The sequence below is a fragment of the Triticum dicoccoides genome, chromosome 1B, assembly GCF_002162155.2.
Source record: "Triticum dicoccoides isolate Atlit2015 ecotype Zavitan chromosome 1B, WEW_v2.0, whole genome shotgun sequence".
Classification (NCBI taxonomy): Eukaryota; Viridiplantae; Streptophyta; class Magnoliopsida; order Poales; family Poaceae; genus Triticum; species Triticum dicoccoides.
In genome coordinates, this window is record NC_041381.1 from 189,869,135 (window position 1) to 189,877,991 (window position 8,857).

The following is an 8,857-nucleotide window of genomic DNA, read 5'->3' on the forward strand; positions in this document are numbered from 1 at the left end:
CCCCCCTGTTTCGCCGCCTCTCCCGCCTCCCGGCCCATCCTCCGCCGCTCCACGCCCCCATCCTCCGCCGCTGCTGGTGGCGAGCTCTGTGCCTCCAACCGTTGGCGACGAACCAGGCCTCCATTCATGGTATGTATCATGGGCACCAACAGATCCACATCTTTGTTATGCGATGAACGCAGCCTGTACGTGCATCTCTTTCTTTCTATGATCTTCTATCTGTCTCATAAGAGTGCGGCACTTCTAAGTCCGAATGGCGTTTCCTTGTGGTTGGACGCGTAGATAGTGGATCTGATTCCGTGATGGAGGAGCAAAATGATATTCGGATTTCTGTTCCTCCTGATGGATGAAGTCAGTAGACGGAAGATCCTTCAGTTTTGCGATCTAATAAAATGTTTCGGTTCATCTTTGGTGAAACTAAAAACACGCATGCATCAGATTGTAAGTTCTGTAGGTAATTGATTTCTTCATGTAATTTTGTTGAGAACGGAGGAACCATAACATGGTTGTAAACTGGTGTAGATATGGTATGTGTTGTGTCATATTAGGATAACTTCATGATGGTATTCCGAGAAAGAATTTGTCTTACAATCATGCATTCCTTCGTTCGGTTTTATTAATCATCTTTAGCAAACCATTTATTATGTTTTTGAAACAGGGAAAAAATATAACAAAATTTTAACAAAAAAGTGGATCTTGTACTGACCGATGAAAGGGTTGTTTCACCTGGCGAAGTAAGCTATTTTTGGCCCGTCCCTGTATCCTGACCTAATGTTTGTATTTTACTTACAAAAATGCTCTAGGAATTATACAAAATTCTCATGGTTGCTCCTTGTGTTTGCCTGCGGTTGGTAACTTGATATTCGATTACCTCATGACTGCAGGCATGCCCTTACATAAGCGATGATGATTATTCTGCTTTTTTGCGAACCATGCAAGATTTTTGCAACGACAGGACCATGACCCCTTGAGAAATTTACAAAAATGTGCCTATTAGTTCTTCTGAATCTGTGTGCTAAGTAATTCTGCAGTGATTTCTCTGAGGAAGATTTGAAATAATGGGGTGTCTGATTCATAATTCCTTCTTCGGAGGTGAAGAGATGTATGAGTAACTGTCAAGTTGTTGGAATAGTTTGTGGATAATTATCTCCCTACAGACCTAAAGGTACCTTTTCTCAACAAGGTAACAGCATTCAGTTTATTGTGAACTCATGTGTGACGTGATGGTCTCCTTGGTTCTCCTTTGTAGGCCTTTCTAAGGGTTAAAGCATATGATAATCACAACTTGGATGGTATCCATATGAAAGAAGGTGCACAAAAGTTTTCTACCCTCCTGCCTTGAATACAAACAGTTCCCAGGTTCTTTGTTTCAGCATTCACCTATGGTTACCAGATGCAAATATCCATCCTTTTTCTATGAATTACTCCCAAAAATGCAATTTGCAGTCCACAACTTGAGCTATTATTTGTTTATTTTTTACTGCTTGCTTCCTAGCTATTGATCAGTACATGAATATCGTCATGCTATCATTCAGCAGCCGGCTCAGTAACATCATATATGTGTTCTTTTTTGATCAAGTAACTTCATATATGTACTCATCTCTGATAGGTAACATCATTCTGCGGCCGCTTGAAGATGAACAAGCATTTAACTCTTTATTCAGTTAATAAACTATTGTTTGTTTGTTTTTTCTTGCTCAAAGCTCTACACTGGAGGTGCATTGAAAAACTATATGATGATGATCCTGAGCGTGATGATCTGTTGATGAGTCAGAATAATTCTTACAGATGGAAGTTAGCAACTATCATATGTGGGTTTAAACAAATATGAAATTATGAGAATAGACAAAACCGCTCATTGTTAAAATTATTTGTGTATGTTTAAGTAATATGATTGGTGTCGCGGATATAAATTGTCTTCTTAGGATTAGTTGAGTTGTCGAATTTCATTCCAGGCTTGGGCTTGACAATGATATTTAATTTTAATGGGCTTTGTAATGTGCTTTCATTGAATTATGTCAGTAGGGACGCACAATGTGCGTAGCTTTCAGGTTTAGTTCAACTCGCTGTTAATGGGGCAGTACAATGAGTCCTCCGAGCTTGCTAAATGTTTTTATATAAGTACTGCATGCCTGATTATTCTTATTGCTTATTACTTCAGATTTTGTCTGCTAATTGTCTCAGCAAAAAATATATTAGGTGTTCCCTTTATATTTCATTTTTGTAACCTCTATTGTACTCTGCACCCCTACAAGAATGAAATTAGTTCATGTTCTTACATACTTATTTAAATGAGGGGATTATTATGCCTCCAACTTGTGCTTACCATGGGTGAGTCAGGATTCAGGAGGCCTAATCTACTTATCCTGCAAAGTCGAGTCAATGAATCACGGGAGATGCCACTGCTGCTGGTTGGAACGCTGATGATGACGTGTGTGCTTGTTGCCGCTGCTTGCATGTGGATGAGTAGTATAGTGCACAGCTGCATCAGCTTGGGACATATGTGCTTTGATACATTACTTTTTTTCACTATGGGCTTTAATATTCTACTCCATTTCTGAGGGATAAAAATGTCTGACGCTACTATAGTATATGTGAAATATACAATTATTTATTACTTGTTTTCTTGCCATCTAATGTGTTTGGCATTTCTTCTTTCAGATTTACATCTCCTCTTTGTGCAGGAGGTACAAGGTCTCACCACATGTTGAAGGCTGCTTTCAGTAATTCTATTTTCATTTTCATTTTGATTTTTGTGAGTGTATTTTTCTGCCTTACGAGGACCTAAGGTGATTCATGGGTTGTAGGGCATGGGGAGCTTCACCATTATGTATTTTTTCTATATATTTAATATATCATTGTTGTGGTTATTTTAATTGTTTGATTACACAAAGTCATGGTAACACTATATCTATAGATTGTGATACATGGAGATGCATTTTGCAAGGTTAATTGTGTACCCTATTTATTGATACTTTGACGGTTTCTAATTAAGTGGTTTACACTGAAGGTGCATAGCATTAATGAAGATATGATTAAGCTTAAGAAATTAGGAGAAATAATGGTTATATATAAAAGTTAAATACGCATGGTTTGTTGCTTCCGTACAAGATGGTGTTATGATAATAGATCAAATATGCTCAATGTCTAACTTACTCTCGCATTTTGTTGTATACGGATCTAGAGCCGATGACCAAGATGTTGTCTATGTGTGTGTTACTTAAGTGTCATGCTGTGGGACAAAATTGGCAAGGTACTTTGTATGTGATGTGTTTTTGCTAAGTCTGTATGATTGAGAAGTCCATTGAGATGGGGCGTCCGCAGGCTCGGCCGACTCGCGGGCTGTCAGATCTGGCGTATCAGCGCCCTCCATCATTGCAACATAGGTCTTGTTGCAGAAAATTTCTGTAGCAAGAATTTTTTGCAACTCGGGTTTTGTGTTGTTGCATAACTTTTTTGTAACTCAGGTTTTATTGCAGATTTTTTTATCGCAGGTTTTGTTGCGAACATAATAATTCATATTCACCTTTTTGCAACATAGCTGATGTTACGGAAGAAACTTCTGCAACATTGATGATGTTGCAAAAGTTGCCAAAGAAAAACATCAGAAGCCGGCAAGGCGGCGAACTGGAGCCGCACAATCAGGGCCTGTTTGGTTCCAAATAAGCCACCAACTTATAAGTCGAAAAGTGAAAAAAGTGACTTATTTTGCCAAACAGACCCGACTTATAAGTCGCTCCAACTTATAACTTGAGCGTGCCTTTTCTTTCAAAAATGCATTTTTACATTATGCAGATTTGGATGCCAATTATAAGTGGGAGCCATCTAGTGAAGAGTGGAGGTTGTATGCTAAAATAAGGGATATTTTAGCAGTGTTGAGCATGGCGACCACTGTGTTTTCTGGATCAACCTATCCTACAGCTAATGAGTTCTTTCTTCTAATTGTGAATGTTAAGAAGGTCCTCGATGATGCATCTGCCTCTACAGATAAATTCTTGCATGATATGGGAAATGCTATGCTTCAGAAATTTGAGAAGTATTGGAAAGAGTGCAGTACTTTGCTGTCAATAGCGTCAATTCTGGATCCAAGGTACAAGATGGATCTAATTAATTTCTGTTTTCCCAAGATATATGTTGCTAGTGACATTGAACACAACATTGACTCAGTAAGTTCAACACTGAAGGAGTTGTATGAACATTATGAGAGTGACCACACAGCCAACTTGGTTGCAGCAGAAAAGAAAGTGGATAATCAGGCCGTCGCTTCAGAAAATGGGACATCAAGCAATAGTCTCATGGCAATTTCAACTCAGTTTCGTACCTTCATGAAGACTACTGCTAAAAAGGTTTCCAAGTCAGATCTAGTTGCATACTTAGATGAGGCTGCACTTAATCATTCAGAAGACTTTGATGTGCTACTTTGGTGGAAGCAAAATTCATCAAGGTATCCAATACTATCCAAGGTTGTGAAAGATATTCTTACTGTGCCAGTCAGTACTGTTTCTTTGGAATCATCATTTAGTACCGGAGGCAGAGTGCTTGATAATTATAGAAGCTCTTTACTCCCAAATACTGTTGAGGCTTTGGTGTGTTCAGCTAGTTGGATTAGAGGCTCCCAAAAGAAAAAGAAAGCTAACAAGGTGAGTTCCTGAATACTCTGTTTATGCCATATATTTCAAATCATCTAACATGTATATACGTACATCTTACGATTTTGTTGTGCACAAATATTCTCAGGATAAAGAAGACCAGGATGACTTACTTGAAGTTCCTTTTCTGGATAAAGATCCTTCGATCGTTTCTACAGACTAGTAAGAAACAAATAGACTATGGTGAACATTCATCTGAATTGTTGCATTGTTTGTATTATCTTGCAAACTAATAAATTCTAATATGCAGGCCAGTTGCGCTTCTTGGTACGGTGATGAAGAGAATTACTTCAAGTCCTATTACAGCTCCAAGACCATCTCCGGCCTACCCTCTGCAGCAACTTTTTATGATCTTCGGCGAATAATTTGTTTTCCCAATTATATATCAGACGTGAATTGTCAGCTTATGTTGATGCTAGACTTTTGGTTATGAGAGAATAAGTCAAACTACTTTGATTAAACTACATTATTATCGTCTTGATTGGAATAATATATTTTTAGTGGTTTCTTATGCCGTGTTGTGCCTTATCTAGTTGGAATAATCCCTAGATATTTTATAGTTTTTACTATTCCGTTTAGCTCGAAACTAATTCGAGATCGACTCGAGATCGTTACAAGCTCAGCATGAGTCATGTTTTACAGCTCGACCTCGAGCTTCACTTAGTTTGAGCTCGCTCAAATTTTAATATGAGTTGAGTTGAGCCAACTACAACTCGCTCGAACTCGACTTGTTTGCAGCCCTACTTATAAGTCATAAGTTGCTCCGCCCCAACTTAAAACTTATAAGTCACCTCCTTTTGCATGGGTCCCGTCACCTGCATGATGTGGATTGGTGTGGGAAGATGTGTCAGGTGACTTACAAGTCAGGTGACAACCAAACAGACGTGACTTATAAGTCATTGGTTTTAAGTCACCTGACTTATAAGTCAGGTGACTTATTGAAACCAAACAGGCCCTGAGCGCCGGTTGAGGAGAATCGTTTCCCAATTAAGATTCAAAATAAAGCATGATGACTCAGGAAATCTTTATATGATTATACGTGCGTTGCACGTGTATGATTATTAGTATCAATATAAAATTTAGCTTTACCCTAAAAAAACTCGCGCGGCTCCGTAAAGAAAAAAAAAACTCGCGCGGCCGCAACTTCCCTCACGAGACCTCGCCGCCACGTCACTTCGCCTGGCTCCCCACTCCCCAGCAGCTCGAGTGCCCCCGTCCCCATCGCCGGCGGACGGCGCCGACAGGATAACGCGCTCACAGCTAGGCGCCGGCGCCAGCACCGGCACTGCCTACAGGTTCGGAGCGCTCTTGACCGGCCGCCGGCCTCCATTGTCCCGGCTAGGTCGCAGGTTAGTAAAAGACCTAAATCTGTCTACAGTTCGGCAGGCACCAGTTCTGCTGTGCTGTTGCTAGACGAAACAAATTAATATTCTGCATCTATACGCCACTTCAATCAGAACCCTGAGATGGCTAGTTCGGGAAATTTGACATGCCAAATTGTAGAGTCGTATTGTTGATTACTAGTTAAATTTAGCCGTCGTCCGCTCATCCCTCCCTCCTCCTGCCCAGTGGCATTCGCCTGTTTCGCTATGCCCACAGCCACAAGGTTGCAGAGAAAGTTTGTCTGTAGGTTGGGCAGCTTGGAGTGTTGGATTAATTATTCATCTCTGGGATGCCATTAGCAGAAACAGATTGCATCTAGATCACCTAAAAACATGAACAGAGAAGGGTTTAGGGGATCATTACGTGTCACGGCAGTGGACATGATCGCCTGCTTGGTGCAGGCTTGATGCAGGGGTGATGTAGTCGAGGTAGAAGTCCTCCTCAACGTCCTGATGCCCTCAGGACGCCACCGGCACTGCCCGGGGACGGCAGCGGCGGCTGGAGTAGGTCTTCCCGTCGCTGCAGCGCTCCCCCTGATCGGATGGGGTGACAGAATATTGGGAGGGGAGTGAAACCGTACGTGAATTGTGATCGCACAGGCTGCCAACCCTCTCCCGTTCACTTTTATGTAGCGCTGGCGACAGGGGACCTAAACCATCAGTTGGTTTGGGTGCCCTCGATCAGGGCGCCTCAGTTGGGATAAAAAGCCCATGTACGTTGGTGCATGGGGCCTTTTTCTTTAACGTTATCTTTTCCTTTTTTTTCTGTTAGACTAATAGATCTAACTGGCTTGTTTAAGCCGTCAGATCAAAACCAACATTCTCCCCCTTGATCGTTAGGCTTAACTTCATTCGTCCATTCTACATAGGAATGATGTACCAAAGTGAGGTGTTACAACAGCTCAAAACGCCATAGAACCTCAACACTTATAGTACACCCGCCTATTTCGAAATGGAAAACATTTAACTAATTGGGGAGTGGTTTATTTTAATGGTCCTCTTATTCCAGAATCATCAGGCCTCCAGTAGTCCCATGCCAGCAACATGCTCACGAAAAATACTGGGTGGTAAGTCTTTTGTTAGCGGATCCGCAAGCATATGCTTCGTTCTTATATGTTTAACATCAACTGTTTGATCCTGGATTCTATCTTTCACAACATGATACTTTATGTCAATGTGTCTGGCAGCATTACTTGACCTGTTGTTACTCGTATAGAAAACTGCTGGTTCATTATCGCAGTACAATAAAATTGGTTTAGATATGCTGTCAACCACTTTAAGTCCGGGTATAAAATTCTTTAGCCATACAGCCTGCCCGGTGGCCTCATAACATGCTACAAATTTTGCTTGCATCGTAGATCCAACAGTTAACGTTTGTTTGGAGCTTTTCCACAATATAGCTCCTCCCGCGAGTGTGAATATATAACCTGACGTGGATCTCATACTATCCACACACCCGGCAAAATCAGAGTCTGAATAACCAACAATTTCTAGGTTATCAGTTCTTTTATATGTAAGCATGAAATCCTTAGTTCCTTGCATATAACACAAGACTTTCTTTGCGGCCTTCCAGTGGTCCGGTCCTGGATTTGATTGGTATCTGCCAAGCACCCCGGTTACAAACCATAAGTCTGGGCGTGTACATACTTGAGCATACATGATGCTTCCAACAGCTGAAGCATAAGGAACCGACTTCATCTGATCAGTTTCACATTGATTCCTCGGACATTGAAATGTCCCAAACTTATCGCCCTTAACTATAGGAGCAGGTGAGGGTGAGCACTTATGCATATTGAATTTTTTCAGTACTCTCTCAAAGTATGCCTTTGGAGATAGTCCTAACGTTCCTCTGGACCTATCTCGATGAATCTCGATGCCGAGGACATACGAGGCTTCACCAAGATCTTTCATATCAAAACTGGATGACAGAAAATTCTTGGTCTCATGCAGCATATCGTTATCGCTACATGCCAATAATATGTCATCAACGTATAGGACTAAAAATGTGAACCTACTGCCTTTAAACTTAACGTATATGCAGTTGTCCACAACATTTTCGGTGAAACCAAAAGTTTTGATAATTTTATCAAACTTGAGGTACCACTCTCTTGAAGCTTGCTTCAAGTCATAAATTGATTTCTTTAGACGACATGCTAAATGTTTCTTCCCTTCCACAACAAAGCCTTCTGGCTAAGCCATGTAAACGCTTTCTTTCAAGTCACCATTTAGAAATGCCGTTTTAACATCCATTTGATGTAGTTTTAGGTCGTAATGAGCTACTAATGCCATTATGATTCTGAAAGAATCCTCGGTTGACACAGGAGAGAAGGTTTGTTTATAATCAAAATGCCTTCTCTGTGTGTATACCCTTTTGCCACTAGCCTTGCCTTGAACCGTTCGACATTCCCTTTGAAATCATACTTGGTTTTGTAGACCCACTTGCAGCCTACTTTCTTAGCTCCATCGGGAACTTCTACCAAGTCCCATACGTCGTTTGAGCCCATAGATTTCAACTCGTCTTCCATGGCAACCAACCATTTGGACGAATTTTCGCTTTTAATGGCTTCCTTATATGAGGTTGGATCCTCCACCTTTCCCATATCATTCATGTCCTCCATAAAAAAAGTGATATAATCATCTGATATGGCTTTCTTCTTCTCACGCCGTGGTCTACCCATGGGCGGAGGTGGTGGTGGAACATCATCATTTTCATTATTTTCTCGGAGATCCTCATTTGTGTTTGGATTCTCATTATTAGTTTCTGGATCACCATTCGACTGAGAGACTGAACCGTGAGATTCAGGATCATCAGATGTCACATTTCTT